The 17399-nt window shown below is 40.0% G+C and overlaps 6 non-coding genes across 6 annotated transcripts; all 6 read left to right on the top strand.

The window, feature by feature from the left end:
• The first annotated feature begins 3075 nt into the window (after positions 1-3075).
• Positions 3076-3194, top strand: LOC142347258 (5S ribosomal RNA). The gene has a single exon (XR_012760270.1). It is a non-coding gene; the product is annotated as a 5S ribosomal RNA (ribosomal RNA).
• Positions 3195-4790: 1596 nt separating this feature from the next.
• Positions 4791-4909, top strand: LOC142347254 (5S ribosomal RNA). Its single transcript, XR_012760266.1, has one exon. It is a non-coding gene; the product is annotated as a 5S ribosomal RNA (ribosomal RNA).
• Positions 4910-5940: 1031 nt separating this feature from the next.
• Positions 5941-6059, top strand: LOC142347081 (5S ribosomal RNA). Its single transcript, XR_012760105.1, has one exon. It is a non-coding gene; the product is annotated as a 5S ribosomal RNA (ribosomal RNA).
• Positions 6060-9905: 3846 nt separating this feature from the next.
• Positions 9906-10024, top strand: LOC142347210 (5S ribosomal RNA). The gene has a single exon (XR_012760225.1). It is a non-coding gene; the product is annotated as a 5S ribosomal RNA (ribosomal RNA).
• Positions 10025-15302: 5278 nt separating this feature from the next.
• Positions 15303-15421, top strand: LOC142347198 (5S ribosomal RNA). Its single transcript, XR_012760214.1, has one exon. It is a non-coding gene; the product is annotated as a 5S ribosomal RNA (ribosomal RNA).
• A 1135-nt stretch (positions 15422-16556) lies between these two features.
• Positions 16557-16675, top strand: LOC142347111 (5S ribosomal RNA). Its single transcript, XR_012760133.1, has one exon. It is a non-coding gene; the product is annotated as a 5S ribosomal RNA (ribosomal RNA).
• Positions 16676-17399: the final 724 nt, after the last annotated feature.

The following is a 17399-nucleotide window of genomic DNA, read 5'->3' on the forward strand; positions in this document are numbered from 1 at the left end:
ATTAATTTGTTATTAGTTTTAGAAAAGTGTTTGATGATTTTGTTTTGCATCTCTATCTTATCAGACTTTTGAGCTTCTTTCCCATATAGGTTACTATAGTATTCTGTAAATGAGTCTATTATTTCGTCTATATCCTCTGTTACTTCACCGTTACTATTTATAATCGCGGTAATGCTCTTATTTTTGTTAAAGTCTTTTAAGAGATTTTTGAGAGCCTTTGTGTCTCCACAGTTCAAATCTAGATAAAAGTTTTTTATTGAGTGAAATGACGCCTTCAAGCGTTCGGTTTGGGCTGTTCGCGTGTTATCACTCTCAATGCTTTGTTTCAATAAATCCCTTCTCTTTTTTTGATCTCTTAGGTCAAGATACCTTAGACAATCTCTTAGCTTAGCTTTGAAGATATCATAATTGTTTGTTAGTCCTTTTTCATTGAAATTTTGCATCACATTTGCAATTAATCTGGAAATCTCTTGCGAATTTTTGGGATCATTGATAATGTTGTAACCTAACTTCCAGCGCTTTTGTACGTAACATGGATCTTGGTTTTTTGTGAATGTGTCTAATTGTAGAATGTAATGATCGCTTAAAAGTGTTTTAATGGTTGCGACGCTTTCAACTAAATCGCTTTCGTTACTGAATATGTAGTCAATGCGAGATTCTTCATTAGTTTTCTTTTCAAAATGTGTTTTAAGTCTTTTTTTGTGTTGTTTGAAAACATCAAAGCATCCCATTGAATTAAAGCTATCGCTAATTTGTTGATGTCTTTTCAGTCTTCTGTCTCCCGCCCTAACCTTAGATGTAGCATCAATTGGATCAATTGCATTAAAGTCTCCTCCTATCCATACTGTGAAGTCTTTCGCAAAATTTTCGACAATTTGGGCAAAGGATAAAATTATATCTGTACTTGGGTGTGAAGGGTTCAGGTATATTGTTCCAAAAACTTCTTTTGTTAAACTATGCTTTATTAAGATAAATGAAGCATTTTTTCCTATTACTTCAATTGTCCAATTATATGGTACAAGTAAAAGGAGCCCACCCGATTTATTGACCAATGGTTCAATAATGAATTGCATTTTGTAACGAGTTAGAACGGCTTGATGTTTCGAACTTAGTCTTTCTATTTTTGTTTCTTGAATTGCGATTACACATTTGTTTTCTTTTATTTTGTTCTTCAATCGGGAAAGAAGCTCTAACAATTTTAAGTGGGATCCTAAACCCCGACAATTAAACGAAATAAAGCTAGCCATTATTTCAACATAAATAAAATATAGGTGAGGTTATCTTATGAAATTGATGGATGGTCTTGCTCAGTTTGCTTAGCTCTTTCGTTTATATTCTTATCAGGTTTACTAGGTTTCCGCAGAACCTCGTATCTGCTAGGAGCCTCTATAGGTGAGATGTGGTTGTTGTCTCTTTTTGCCCCTCGTCGTCCGGTCGTCGCTTTCTTCCAAAACTCGGCCTCAGGAGTGCTGAAGGCTTCGCTTTCGTCAATTGTGAGGGGATTTTTGGGGGACTCTTCGCAGGGGTTCGATTCCCGGCTTGGTGATCTCTGCTCGCGCTGGTTCGTTTCTCGACTTGGTACTCTTTGGCTTGTGGTACTTTGGTGCTTCAATTCTCGCCTTGGCGAATTTTGTTCATTTGATTTTGTGCGTTGTTTTGTCTCTTGGTTAGCCGCTTTTTTGGATTTGTTTAGTATCCAAGCTATATCGTGACCTATGTGCGGTTTATTCTCTGCTTCACAAAACGTGCAGCTATGCAGCGCTGGCGTGTGAGCGTTGAAAGGTATATCTAACCATTCAAATCGCCTTTCTCCGCTAGCGGACTTGAATGACCATTCGCGTAATTCGTTTTCGCTTGTTTCGTTTTTAATATTTAGCAGCATCGATGCTTTGCCAGTAAAGAAATCGCCTTCTGGCAGTTTCTCCTTTTCTCGCGTAATGGTTCCGGTAGGCTCAACATCTGGAGGTAATTGAAGCTTCTTGATTAAAGTATCGTCGTCAAGCAGATATGGCACGTTACTCATTCTCAGCATAACACGTTTAGGGAAACCGTTATAGTCCGTACGCCATAATTCGTCTGCTGTCGGAAACATAGTCCGGTTAATTATTTTCAGTCCGTTTACTTTCAGTCTGTCCATGTTTTCGGCGGCTTGAATAGGCGCTATAACAAGGACTGTGTGAAGTCGCTTTTCGTTGATGGTAGTGAACGTTTTTGAGAGAGTAATCTTCTGACGGTTTACTGGATCAAAGGCCGATAGAATGCTACTAAGAGCTTCTTTAGATGCTTTTTGAAAAGTTTCTGCGTTCTTAAAGTGTTCTCGCTTGAAGGGTGGAATAATCTTCATTTTCAAGATGCTGGTAACTTTAGTCTGCCTTTTAACTGTTCCAGAGGCTAAAACCTCCGAGAACGTGCTCGGCAATTGCTCCATTCAGGAGCTTGAAGATGGAAAAGGCAAAGCGCAAGCACTTAGAATTGATGTTTTTTAGACAATTATTGAAGGTTTAATGAAAGGCTGATTTTTAAATAATCGAAAATTAGCGAAAGACAGTCAAAAAATCACTAGCAAAAGTCAAGAATTTTAGCAAAAATCTCTTTTTAGAAAAAGACTCACTCCCAAAGGACGTTCCTGCACAAAGTGGAGTACTTGCTTTCGCTTTCCTGTCACACTTTGAGGTAATAATCCGAAAGTGACATTATCAGAATTTTTATCATCACAACAATTAGGCTAAAAGCAATTGAGCTATGATTTTCCCAAGTACCGGCCTAAACCCACTGAAGTCATGCCTCCGGTTCAATGTCCGGTTGAACAGGTTCCTCGGACCCAATTCATCTCTCCCTTGTTTTGGGGCCGTTCCACTGTATTGTGGAAGGTTGGAAGCAAAAAGTTTGTGCGTTGATCATAATACACTGTATGGCTACGAATTGCATAAATTATAACACAAACGTGGCTAAAATTGCATGTATTAAGTGACTATTTTGCAAACCGCAAGGCGGTCAGTTAAAGTGATCCTGTATATGAAAATAAGACTACAATACACTACTGTTGTATATAAATTCGCCCCCACTTACGCAAATGCTTACGACCATACCATGTTGAATGCACCGGTTCTCGTCCGATCACCGAAATTAAGCAACATTTGGCCTGGTTAGTACTTGGATGGGTGACCGCTTGGGAACACCAGGTGTTGTAGGCTTTTTATTGTGAGTATTCAAACCTCATAGAATACTTTTTTCGATATTTACACATTTTAGAGCCTCAAAAAGCCTCGGTGATCGAAAAAGTTAAGCCTCATCGAGCGCGGATACTTTTTTGGAAATTGGTAAAAACTTGTCCAAAATGGTTCGCTGTGCCAGATTTTTTTTATTTTATCCCCAACTGTGGCTCAAGTGGAGCATGCCTACAAAAAATGAGCCAATTCGGACTAAAATTGACGATTTGGTGGCCAAAACAAAGTTCGGTGATCGAAAAAGTTAAGCCTCATCGAGCGCGGATACTTTTTTGGAAATTGGTGAAAACTTGTCAAAATTGGTTCGCTGTGCCAGATTTTTTTATTTTATCCCCAACCACGGCTCAAGTGGAGCATGCCCACAAAAAATGAGCCAATTCGGACTAAAATTGACGATTTGGTGGCCAAAACAAAGTTCGGTGATCGAAAAAGTTAAGCCTCATCGAGCGCGGATACTTTTTTGGAAATTGGTGAAAACTTGTCAAAAATGGTTCGCTGTGCCAGATTTTTTTATTTTATCCCCAACTATGGCTCAAGTGGAGCATGCCCACAAAAAATGAGCCATTTCGGACTAAAATTGACGATTTGGTGGCCAAAACAAGGTTCGGTGATTGAAAAAGTTAAGCCTCATCGAGCGCGGATACTTTTTGGAAATTGGTGAAAACTTGTCAAAAATGGTTCGCTGTGCCAAATTTTTTTTCATTTTATCCCCAACTATGGCTCAAGTGGAGCATGCCCACAAAAAATGAGCCAATTCGGACTAAAATTGACGATTTGGTGTTCAAAACAAAGTTCGGTGATCGAAAAAGTTAAGCCTCATCGAGCGCGGATACTTTTTTTGGAAATTGTTGAAAACTTGTCAAAAATGGTTCGCTATGCCAGATTTTTTTATTTTATCCCCAACTACGGCTCAAGTGGAGCTTACCCACAAAAAATGAGCCAATTCGGACTAAAATTGACGATTTGGTGGCCAAAACAAAGTTCGGTGATCGAAAAAGTTAAGCCTCATCGAGCGCGGATACTTTTTGTAAATGACAATTTCAGCAATAACCATTGCTCCAAACACACCCCATATACTTGTAAAGGCCATTCTAATAGTTCTCCTGCTTGCGTTTACTGTATATGTGGTATTCGGAACTGTCTCGGAAACATCAATACTAATTGTGTAATTTCCCTTTATTAAACTAAATTTTAAGTTGTGCAAATCGCTGAGTTCCATTCTTTAGGCTCCACTCCGCTAACGCAGAGTGCATTCAAATAAAACTTATCAATTAGAGTTGATACTTACCTATTTAATAAGTTTACCACAACAATTAGGCTAAAAGCAATTGAGCTATGATTTTCCCAAGTACCGGCCTAAACCCACTGAAGTCATGCCTCCGGTTCAATGTCCGGTTGAACAGGTTCCTCGGACCCAATTCATCTCTCCCTTGTTTTGGGGCCGTTCCACTGTATTGTGGAAGGTTGGAAGCAAAAAGTTTGTGAGTTAAAGTGATCCTGTATATGAATATAAGACTACAATACACTACTGTTGTATATAAATTCGCCCCCACTTACGCAAATGCCTACGACCATACCATGTTGAATGCACCGTTTCTCGTCCGATCACCGAAATTAAGCAACATTGGGCCTGGTTAGTACTTGGATGGGTGACCGCTTGGGAACACCAGGTGTTGTAGGCTTTTTATTGTGAGTATTCAAACCTCATAGTATACTTTTTTTCGATATTTACACATTTTAGAGCCTCAAAAAGCCTCGGTGATCGAAAAAGTTAAGCCTCATCGAGCGCGGATACTGTTTTGGAAATTGGTGAAAACTTGTCAAAAATGGTTCGCTGTGCCAGATTTTTTTATTTTATCCCCAACTATGGCTCACGTGGAGCATGCCCACAAAAAATGAGCCATTTCGGACTAAAATTGACGATTTGGTGGCCAAATTAAAGTTCGGTGATCGAAAAAGTTAAGCCTCATCGAGCGCGGATACTTTTTTGGAAATTGGTGAAAACTTGTCAAAAATGGTTCTCTGTGCCAGATTTTTTTATTCTATCCCCAACTATGGCTCAAGTGGAGCATGCCCACAAAAAATGAGCCAATTCGGACTAAAATTGACGATTTGGTGGCCAAAACAAAGTTCGGTGATCGAAAAAGTTAAGCCTCATCGAGCGCGGATACTTTTTTGTAAATGACAATTTCAGCAATAACCATTGCTCCAAACACACCCCATATACTTGTAAAGGCCATTCTAATAGTTCCCCTGCTTGCGTTTACTGTATTTTTGGTATTTGGAACTGTCTCGGAAACATCAATACTAATTGTAAAATTTCCCTTTATTAAACTAATTTTTAAGTTGTGCAAATCGCTGAGTTCCATTCTTTAGGCTGCACGCCGCTAACGCAGAGTGCATTCAAATAAAACTTATCAATTAGAGTTGATACTTACCTATTTAATAAGTTTATCACAACAATTAGGCTGAAAGCAATTGAGCTATGATTTTCCCAAGTACCGGCCTAAACCCACTGAAGTCATGCCTCCGGTTCAATGTCCGGTTGAACAGGTTCCTCGGACCCAATTCATCTCTCCCTTGTTTTGGGGCCGTTCCACTGTATTGTGGAAGGTTGGAAGCAAAAAGTATGTGAGTTAAAGTGATCCTGTATATGAATATAAGACTACAATACACTACTGTTGTATATAAATTCGCCCCCACTTACGCAAATGCCTACGACCATACCATGTTGAATGCACCGGTTCTCGTCCGATCACCGAAATTAAGCAACATTGGGCCTGGTTAGTACTTGGATGGGTGACCGCTTGGGAACACCAGGTGTTGTAGGCTTTTTATTTTGAGTATTCAAACCTCATAGAATACTTTTATTCGATATTTACACATTTTAGAGCCTCAAAAAGCCTCGGTGATCGAAAAAGTTAAGCCTCATCGAGCGCGGATACTTTTTTGGAAATTGGTAAAAACTTGTCCAAAATGGTTCGCTGTGCCAGATTTTTTTTATTTTATTCCCAACTATGGCTCAAGTGGAGCATGCCCACAGAAAATGAGCCAATTCGGACTAAAATTGACGATTTGGTGGCCAAAACAAAGTTCGGTGATCGAAAAAGTTAAGCCTCATCGAGCGCGGATACTTTTTTGGAAATTGGTGAAAACTTGTCAAAAATGGTTCGCTGTGCCAGATTTTTTTATTTTATCCCCAACTACGGCTCAAGTGGAGCATGCCCACAAAAATTTAGCCAATTCGGACTAAAATTGACGATTTGGTGGCCAAAACAAAGTTTGGTGATCGAAAAAGTTAAGCCTCATCGAGCGCGGATACTTTTTTGGAAATTGGTAAAAACTTGTCCAAAATGGTTCGCTGTGCCAGATTTTTTTTATTTTATTCCCAACTATGGCTCAAGTGGAGCATGCCCACAGAAAATGAGCCAATTCGGACTAAAATTGACGATTTGGTGGCCAAAACAAAGTTCGGTGATCGAAAAAGTTAAGCCTCATCGAGCGCGGATACTTTTTTGGAAATTGGTGAAAACTTGTCAAAAATGGTTCGCTGTGCCAGATTTTTTTATTTTATCCCCAACTACGGCTCAAGTGGAGCATGCCCACAAAAATTTAGCCAATTCGGACTTAAATTGACGATTTGGTGGCCAAAACAAAGTTTGGTGATCGAAAAAGTTAAGCCTCATCGAGCGCGGATACTTTTTTGTAAATGACAATTTCAGCAATAACCATTGCTCCAAACACACACCATATACTTGTAAAGGCCATTCTAATAGTTCCCCTGCTTGCGTTTACTGTATTTTTGGTATTTGGAACTCTCTCGGAAACATCAATACTAATTGTAAAATTTCCCATTATTAAACTAACTTTTAAGTTGTGCAAATCGCTGAGTTCCATTCTTTAGGCTGCACTCCGCTAACGCAGAGTGCATTCAAATAAAACTTATCAATTAGAGTTGATACTTACCTATTTAATAAGTTTATCACAACAATTAGGCTGAAAGCAATTGAGCTATGATTTTCCCAAGTACCGGCCTAAACCCACTGAAGTCATGCCTCCGGTTCAATGTCCGGTTGAACAGGTTCCTCGGACCCAATTCATCTCTCCCTTGTTTTGGGGCCGTTCAAGTGGAGCAACTACGGCTCAAGTGGAGCATGCCCACAAAAAATGAGCCAATTCGGACTAAAATTGACGATTTGGTGGCCAAAACAAAGTTCGGTGATCGAAAAAGTTAAGCCTCATCGAGCGCGGATACTTTTTTGGAAATTGGTAAAAACTTGTCCAAAATGGTTCGCTGTGCCAGATTTTTTTATTTTATCACCAACTATGGCTCAAGTGGAGCATGCCCACAAAAAATGAGCCAATTCGGACTAAAATTGACGATTTGGTGGCCAAAACAAAGTTCGGTGATCGAAAAAGTTAAGCCTCATCGAGCGCGGATACTTTTTTGGAAATTGGTGAAAACTTGTCAAAAATGGTTCGCTGTGCCAAATTTTTTTATTTTATCCCCAACTACGGCTCAAGTGGAGCATGCCCACAAAAATTGAGCCAATTCGGACTAAAATTGACGATTTGGTGGCCAAAACAAATTTCGGTGATCGAAAAAGTTAAGCCTCATCGATCGCGGATACTTTTTGGAAATTGGTGAAAACTTGTCAAAAATGGTTCGCTGTGCCAGATTTTTTTATTTTATCCCCAACTACGGCTCAAGTGGAGCATGCCCACAAAAAAATGAGCCAATTCGGACTAAAATTGACGATTTGGTGGCCAAAACAAAGTTCGGTGATCGAAAAAGTTAAGCCTCATCGAGCGCGGATAGTTTTTTGGAAATTGGTGAAAACTTGTCAAAAATGGTTCGCTGTGCCAGATTTTTTTATTTTATCCCCAACTACGGCTCAAGTGGAGCATGCCCACAAAAAATGAGCCAATTCGGACTAAAATTGACGATTTGGTGGCCAAAACAAAGTTCGGTGATCGAAAAAGTTAAGCCTCATCGAGCGCGGATACTTTTTTGGAAATTGGTAAAAACTTGTCCAAAATGGTTCGCTGTGCCAGATTTTTTTTATTTTATCCCCAACTATGGCTCAAGTGGAGCATGCCCACAAAAAATGAGCCAATTCGGACTAAAATTGACGATTTGGTGGCCAAAACAAAGTTCGGTGATCGAAAAAGTTAAGCCTCATCGAGCGCGGATACTTTTTTGGAAATTGGTGAAAACTTGTCAAAAATGGTTCGCTGTGCCAGATTTTTTTATTTTTTCCCCAACTACGGCTCAAGTGGAGCATGCCCACAAAAAATGAGCCAATTCGGACTAAAATTGACGATTTGGTGGCCAAATTAAAGTTCGGTGATCGAAAAAGTTAAGCCTCATCGAGCGCGGATACTTTTTTGGAAATTGGTGAAAACTTGTCAAAAATGGTTCGCTGTGCCAGATTTTTTTATTTTATCCCCAACTACGGCTCAAGTGGAGCATGCCCACAAAAAATGAGCCAATTCGGACTAAAATGGACGATTTGGTGGCCAAAACAAAGTTCGGTGATCGAAAAAGTTAAGCCTCATCGAGCGCGCATATTTTTTTGGAAATTGGTAAAAACTTGTCCAAAATGGTTCGCTGTGCCAGATTTTTTTTATTTTATCCCCAACTATGGCTCAAGTGGAGCATGCGCACAAAAAATGAGCCAATTCGGACTAAAATTGACGATTTGGTGGCCAAAACAAAGTTCGGTGATCGAAAAAGTTAAGCCTCATCGAGCGCGGATACTTTTTTGGAAATTGGTGAAAACTTGTCAAAAATGGTTCGCTGTGCCAGATTTTTTTATTTTTTCCCCAACTACGGCTCAAGTGGAGCATGCCCGCAAAAAATGAGCCAATTCGGACTAAAATTGACGATTTGGTGGCCAAATTAAAGTTCGGTGATCGAAAAAGTTAAGCCTCATCGAGCGCGGATACTTTTTTGGAAATTGGTGAAAACTTGTCAAAAATGGTTCTCTGTGCCAGATTTTTTTGATTTATCCCCAACTACGGCTCAAGTGGAGCATACCCACAAAAAATGAGCCAATTCGGACTAAAAGTGACGATTTGGTGGCCAAAACAAAGTTCGGTGATCGAAAAAGTTAAGCCTCATCGAGCGCGGATACTTTTTGTAAATGACAATTTCAGCAATAACCATTGCTCCAAGCACACCCCATATACTTGTAAAGGCCATTCTAATATTTCCCCTGCTTGCGTTTACTGTATTTTTGGTATTTGGAACTGTCTCGGAAACATCAATACTAATTGTAAAATTTCCCTTTATTAAACTAACTTTTAAGTTGTGCAAATCGCTGAGTTCCATTCTTTAGGCTGCACTCCGCTAACGCAGAGTGCATTCAAATAAAACTTATCAATTAGAGTTGATACTTACCTATTTAATAAGTTTATCACAACAATTAGGCTAAAAGCAATTGAGCTATGATTTTCCCAAGTACCGGCCTAAACCCACTGAAGTCATGCCTCCGGTTCAATGTCCGGTTGAACAGGTTCCTCGGACCCAATTCATCTCTCCCTTGTTTTGGGGCCGTTCCACTGTATTGTGGAAGGTTGGAAGCAAAAAGTATGTGAGTTAAAGTGATCCTGTATATGAATATAAGACTACAATACACTACTGTTGTATATAAATTCGCCCCCACTTACGCAAATGCCTACGACCATACCATGTTGAATGCACCGGTTCTCGTCCGATCACCGAAATTAAGCAACATTGGGCCTGGTTAGTACTTGGATGGGTGACCGCTTGGAAACACCAGGTGTTGTAGGCTTTTTATTTTGAGTATTCAAACCTCATAGAATACTTTTATTCGATATTTACACATTTTAGAGCCTCAAAAAGCCTCGGTGATCGAAAAAGTTAAGCCTCATCGAGCGCGGATACATTTTTGGAAATTGGTAAAAACTTGTCCAAAATGGTTCGCTGTGCCAGATTTTTTTTATTTAATCCCCAACTATGGCTCAAGTGGAGCATGCCCACAAAAAATGAGCCAATTCGGACTAAAATTGACGATTTGGTGGCCAAAACAAAGTTCGGTGATCGAAAAAGTTAAGCCTCATCGAGCGCGGATACTTTTTTGGAAATTGGTGAAAACTTGTCAAAAATGGTTCGCTGCGCCAGATTTTTTTTATTTTATCCCCAACTACGGCTCAAGTGGAGCATGCCCACAAAAAATGAGCCAATTCGGACTAAAATTGACGATTTGGTGGCCAAAACAAAGTTCGGTGATCGAAAAAGTTAAGCCTCATCGAGCGCGGATACTTTTTTGGAAATTGGTGAAAACTTGTCAAAAATGGTTCGCTGTGCCAGATTTTTTTTATTTTATCCCCAACTACGGCTCAAGTGGAGCATGCCCACAAAAAATGAGCCAATTCGGACTAAAATTGACAATTTGGTGGCCAAAACAAAGTTCGGTGATCGAAAAAGTTAAGCCTCATCGAGCGCGGATACTTTTTTGGAAATTGGTGAAAATTTGTCAAAAATGGTTCGCTGTGCCAGATTTTTTTATTTTATCCCCAACTATGGCTCAAGTGGAGCATGCCCACAAAAAATGAGCCAATTCGGACTGAAATTGACGATTTGGTGGCCAAAACAAAGTTCGGTGATCGAAAAAGTTAAGCCTCATCGAGCGCGGATACTTTTTTGGAAATTGGTAAACACTTGTCCAAAATGGTTCGCTGTGCCAGATTTTTTTTATTTTATCCCCAACTATGGCTCAAGTGGAGCATGCCCACACAAAATGAGCCAATTCGGACTAAAATTGACGATTTGGTGGCCAAAACAAAGTTCGGTGATCGAAAAAGTTAAGCCTCATCGAGCGCGGATACTTTTTTGGAAATTGGTGAAAACTTGTCAAAAATGGTTCGCTGTGCCAGATTTTTTAATTTTTTCCCCAACTACGGCTCAAGTGGAGCATGCCCACAAAAAATGAGCCAATTCGGACTAAAATTGACGATTTGGTGGCCAAAACAAAGTTCGGTGATCGAAAAAGTTAAGCCTCATCGAGCGCGGATACTTTTTTGGAAATTGGTAAAAACTTGTCCAAAATGGTTCGCTGTGCCAGATTTTTTTTTATTTTATCCCCAACTATGGCTCAAGTGGAGCATGCCCACACAAAATGAGCCAATTCGGACTAAAATTGACGATTTGGTGGCCAAAACAAAGTTCGGTGATCGAAAAAGTTAAGCCTCATCGAGCGCGGATACTTTTTTGGAAATTGGTCAAAACTTGTCAAAAATGGTTCGCTGTGCCAGATTTTTTAATTTTTTCCCCAACTACGGCTCAAGTGGAGCATGCCCACAAAAAATGAGCCAATTCGGACTAAAATTGACGATTTGGTGGCCAAAACAAAGTTCGGTGATCGAAAAAGTTAAGCCTCATCGAGCGCGGATACTTTTTTGGAAATTGGTGAAAACTTGTCAAAAATGGTTCGCTGTGCCAGATTTTTTAATTTTTTCCCCAACTACGGCTCAAGTGGAGCATGCCCACAAAAAATGAGCCAATTCGGACTAAAATTGACGATTTGGTGGCCAAAACAAAGTTCGGTGATCGAAAAAGTTAAGCCTCATCGAGCGCGGATACTTTTTTGGAAATTGGTAAAAACTTGTCCAAAATGGTTCGCTGTGCCAGATTTTTTTTATTTTATCCCCAACTATGGCTCAAGTGGAGCATGCCCACACAAAATGAGCCAATTCGGACTAAAATTGACGATTTGGTGGCCAAAACAAAGTTCGGTGATCGAAAAAGTTAAGCCTCATCGAGCGCGGATACTTTTTTGGAAATTGGTCAAAACTTGTCAAAAATGGTTCGCTGTGCCAGATTTTTTAATTTTTTCCCCAACTACGGCTCAAGTGGAGCATGCCCACAAAAAATGAGCCAATTCGGACTAAAATTGACGATTTGGTGGCCAAAACAAAGTTCGGTGATCGAAAAAGTTAAGCCTCATCGAGCGCGGATACTTTTTTGGAAATTGGTAAAAACTTGTCCAAAATGGTTCGCTGTGCCAGATTTTTTTTTATTTTATCCCCAACTATGGCTCAAGTGGAGCATGCCCACACAAAATGAGCCAATTCGGACTAAAATTGACGATTTGGTGGCCAAAACAAAGTTCGGTGATCGAAAAAGTTAAGCCTCATCGAGCGCGGATACTTTTTTGGAAATTGGTCAAAACTTGTCAAAAATGGTTCGCTGTGCCAGATTTTTTAATTTTTTCCCCAACTACGGCTCAAGTGGAGCATGCCCACAAAAAATGAGCCAATTCGGACTAAAATTGACGATTTGGTGGCCAAAACAAAGTTCGGTGATCGAAAAAGTTAAGCCTCATCGAGCGCGGATACTTTTTTGGAAATTGGTGAAAACTTGTCAAAAATGGTTCGCTGTGCCAGATTTTTTAATTTTTCCCCAACTACGGCTCAAGTGGAGCATGCCCACAAAAAATGAGCCAATTCGGACTAAAATTGACGATTTGGTGGCCAAAACAAAGTTCGGTGATCGAAAAAGTTAAGCCTCATCGAGCGCGGATACTTTTTTGGAAATTGGTAAAAACTTGTCCAAAATGGTTCGCTGTGCCAGATTTTTTTTTATTTTATCCCCAACTATGGCTCAAGTGGAGCATGCCCACACAAAATGAGCCAATTCGGACTAAAATTGACGATTTGGTGGCCAAAACAAAGTTCGGTGATCGAAAAAGTTAAGCCTCATCGAGCGCGGATACTTTTTTGGAAATTGGTCAAAACTTGTCAAAAATGGTTCGCTGTGCCAGATTTTTTAATTTTTTCCCCAACTACGGCTCAAGTGGAGCATGCCCACAAAAAATGAGCCAATTCGGACTAAAATTGACGATTTGGTGGCCAAAACAAAGTTCGGTGATCGAAAAAGTTAAGCCTCATCGAGCGCGGATACTTTTATGGAAATTGGTAAAAACTTGTCAAAAATGGTTCACTGTGCCAGATTTTTTTATTTTATCCCCAACTATGGCTCAGGTGGAGCATGCCCACAAAAAATGAGCCAATTCGGACTAAAATTGACGATTTGGTGGCTAAAACAAAGTTCGGTGATCGAAAAAGTTAAGCCTCATCGAGCGCGGATACTTTTTTGGCAATTGTTGAAAACTTGTCAAAAATGGTTCGCTGTGCCAGATTTTTTTATTTTATCCCCAACTACGGCTCAAGTGGAGCATACCCACAAAAAATGAGCCAATTCGGACTAAAATTGACGATTTGGTGGCCAAAACAAAGTTCGGTGATCGAAAAAGTTAAGCCTCATCGAGCGCGGATACTTTTTTGGAAATTGGTGAAAACTTGTCAAAAATGGTTCGCTGTGCCAGATTTTTTTATTTTATCCCCAACTACGGCTCAAGTGGAGCATGCCCACAAAAAATGAGCCAATTCGGACTAAAATGGACGATTTGGTGGCCAAAACAAGGTTCGGTGATCGAAAAAGTTAAGCCTGATCGAGCGCGGATACTTTTTTGGAAATTGGTGAAAACTTGTCAAAAATGGTTCGCTGTGCCAGATTTTTTTTTTTATCCCCAACTATGGCTCAAGTGGAGCATGCCCACAAAAAATGAGCCAATTCGGACTAAAATTGACGATTTGGTGGCCAAAACAAAGTTCGTTGATCGAAAAAGTTAAGCCTCATCGAGCGCGGATACTTTTTTGGAAATTGTTGAAAACTTGTCAAAAATGGTTCGCTGTGCCAGATTTTTTTATTTTATCCCCAACTACGGCATAAGTGGAGCATACCCACAAAAAATGAGCCAATTCGGACTAAAATTGACGATTTGGTGGCCAAAACAAAGTTCGGTGATCGAAAAAGTTAAGCCTCATCGAGCGCGGATACTTTTTTGGAAATTGTTGAAAACTTGTCAAAAATGGTTCGCTGTGCCAGATTTTTTTATTTTATCCCCAACTACGGCTCAAGTGGAGCATGCCCACAAAAAATGAGCCAATTCGGACTAAAATGGACGATTTGGTGGCCAAAACAAGGTTCGGTGATCGAAAAAGTTAAGCCTCATCGAGCGCGGATACTTTTTTGGAAATTGGTGAAAACTTGTCAAAAATGGTTCGCTGTGCCAGATTTTTTTTTTATCCCCAACTATGGCTCAAGTGGAGCATGCCCACAAAAAATGAGCCAATTCGGACTAAAATTGACGATTTGGTGGCCAAAACAAAGTTCGTTGATCGAAAAAGTTAAGCCTCATCGAGCGCGGATACTTTTTTGGAAATTGTTGAAAACTTGTCAAAAATGGTTCGCTGTGCCAGATTTTTTTATTTTATCCCCAACTACGGCATAAGTGGAGCATACCCACAAAAAATGAGCCAATTCGGACTAAAATTGACGATTTGGTGGCCAAAACAAAGTTCGGTGATCGAAAAAGTTAAGCCTCATCGAGCGCGGATACTTTTTGTAAATGACAATTTCAGCAATAACCATTGCTCCAAACACACCCCATATACTTGTAAAGGCCATTCTAATAGTTCCCCTGCTCGCGTTTACTGTATATTTGGTATTTGGAACTGTCTCGGAAACATCAATACTAATTGTAAAATTTCCCTTTATTAAACTAACTTTTATGTTGTGCAAATCGCTGAGTTGCATTCTTTAGGCTGCACTCCGCTAACGCAAAGTGCATTCAAATTAAACTTATCAATTAGAGTTGATACTTACCTATTTAATAGGTTTATCACAACAATTAGGCTAAAAGCAATTGAGCTATGATTTTCCCAAGTACCGGCCTAAACCCACTGAAGTCATGCCTCCGGCTCAATGTCCGGTTGAACAGGTTCCTCGGACCCAATTCATCTCTCCCTTGTTTTGGGGCCGTTCCACTGTATTGTGGAAGGTTGGAAGCAAAAAGTTTGTGCGTTGGTCATAATACACTGTATGGCTACGAATTGCATAAATTATAACACAAACGTGGCTAAAATTGCATGTATTAAGTGACTATTTTGCAAACCGCAAGGCGGCGAGTTAAAGTGATCCTGTATATGAATATAAAACTACAATACAATACTGTTGTATATAAATTCGCCCCCACTTTTGCAAATACCTACGACCATACCATGTTGAATGCAACGGTTCTCGTCCGATCACCGAAGTTAAGCAACATTGGGCCTGGTTAGTACTTGGATGGGTGACCGCTTGGGAACACCAGGTGTTGTAGGCATTTTCTTCTGAGTATTCAAACCTCATAGAATACTTTTATTCGATATTTACACATTTTAGAGCCTCAAAAAGCCTCGGTGATCGAAAAAGTTAAGCCCCATCGAGCGCGGATACTTTTTTGGAAATTGGTAAAAACTTGTCCAAAATGGTTCGCTGTGCCAGATTTTTTTATTTTATCCCCAATCACGGCTCAAGTGGAGCATGCCCACAAAAAATGAGCCAATTCGGACTAAAATTGACGATTTGGTGGCCAAAACAAAGTTCGGTGATCGAAAAAGTTAAGCCTCATCGAGCGCGGATACTTTTTTGGAAATTGGTGAAAACTTGTCAAAAATGGTTCGCTGTGCCAAATTTTTTTATTTTATCCCCAACTATGGCTCAAGTGGAGCATGCCCACAAAAAATGAGCCAATTCGGACTGAAATTGACGATTTGGTGGCCAAAACAAAGTTCGGTGATCGAAAAAGTTAAGCCTCATCGAGCGCGGATACTTTTTGTAAATGACAATTTCAGCAATAACCATTGCTCCAAACACACCCCATATACTTGTAAAGGCCATTCTAATAGTTCCCCTGCTCGCGTTTGCTGTATATTTGGTATTTGGAACTGTCTCGGAAACATCAATACTAATTGTAAAATTTCCCTTTATTAAACTAACTTTTATGTTGTGCAAATCGCTGAGTTGCATTCTTTAGGCTGCACTCCGCTAACGCAGAGTGCATTCAAATTAAACTTATCAATTAGAGTTGATACTTACCTATTTAATAAGTTTATCACAACAATTAGGCTAAAAGCAATTGAGCTATGATTTTCCCAAGCACCGGCCTAAACCCACTGAAGTCATGCCTCCGGTTCAATGTCCGGTTGAACAGGTTCCTCGGACCCAATTCATCTCTCCCTTGTTTTGGGGCCGTTCCACTGTATTGTGGAACGTTGGAAGCAAAAAGTTTGTGCGTTGGTCATAATACACTGTATGGCTACGAATTGCATAAATTATAACACAAACGCGGCTAAAATTGCATGTATTAAGTGACTATTTTGCAAACCGCAAGGCGGCGAGTTAAAGTGATCCTGTATATGAATATAAGACTACAATACAATACTGTTGTATATAAATTCGCCCCCACTTACGCAAATGCCTACGACCATACCATGTTGAATGCAACGGTTCTCGTCCGATCACCGAAGTTAAGCAACATTGGGCCTGGTTAGTACTTGGATGGGTGACCGCTTGGGAACACCAGGTGTTGTAGGCATTTTCTTCTGAGTATTCAAACCTCATAGAATACTTTTATTCGATATTTACACATTTTAGAGCCTCAAAAAGCCTCGGTGATCGAAAAAGTTAAGCCTCATCGAGCGCGGATACTTTTTTGGAAATTGGTAAAAACTTGTCCAAAATGGTTCGCTTTGCCAGATTTTTTTATTTTATCCCCAACTACGGCTCAAGTGGAGCATGCCCACAAAAAATGAGCCAATTCGGACTCAAATTGACGATTTGGTGGCCAAAACAAAGTTCGGTGATCGAAAAAGTTAAGCCTCATCGAGCGCGGATACTTTTTTGGAAATTGGTGAAAACTTGTCAAAAATGGTTCGCTGTGCCAGATTTTTTTATTTTATCCCCAACTAGGGCTCAAGTGGAGCATGCCCACAAAAAATGAGCCAATTCGGACTAAAATTGACGATTTGGTGGCCAAAACAAATTTCGGTGATCGAAAAAGTTAAGCCTCATCGAGCGCGGATACTTTTTTTGGAAATTGGTGAAAACTTGTCAAAAATGGTTCGCTGTGCCAGATTTTTTTATTTTATCCCCAACTATGGCTCAAGTGGAGCATGCCCACAAAAAATGAGCCAATTCGGACTAAAATTGACGATTTGGTGGCCAAAACAAAGTTCGGTGATCGAAAAAGTTAAGCCTCATCGAGCGCGGATACTTTTTTTGGAAATTGTTGAAAACTTGTCAAAAATGGTTCGCTGTGC

This window comes from Convolutriloba macropyga, chromosome 9, assembly GCF_964194025.1.
Source record: "Convolutriloba macropyga chromosome 9, txConMacr16.3, whole genome shotgun sequence".
Classification (NCBI taxonomy): domain Eukaryota; kingdom Metazoa; phylum Xenacoelomorpha; order Acoela; family Convolutidae; genus Convolutriloba; species Convolutriloba macropyga.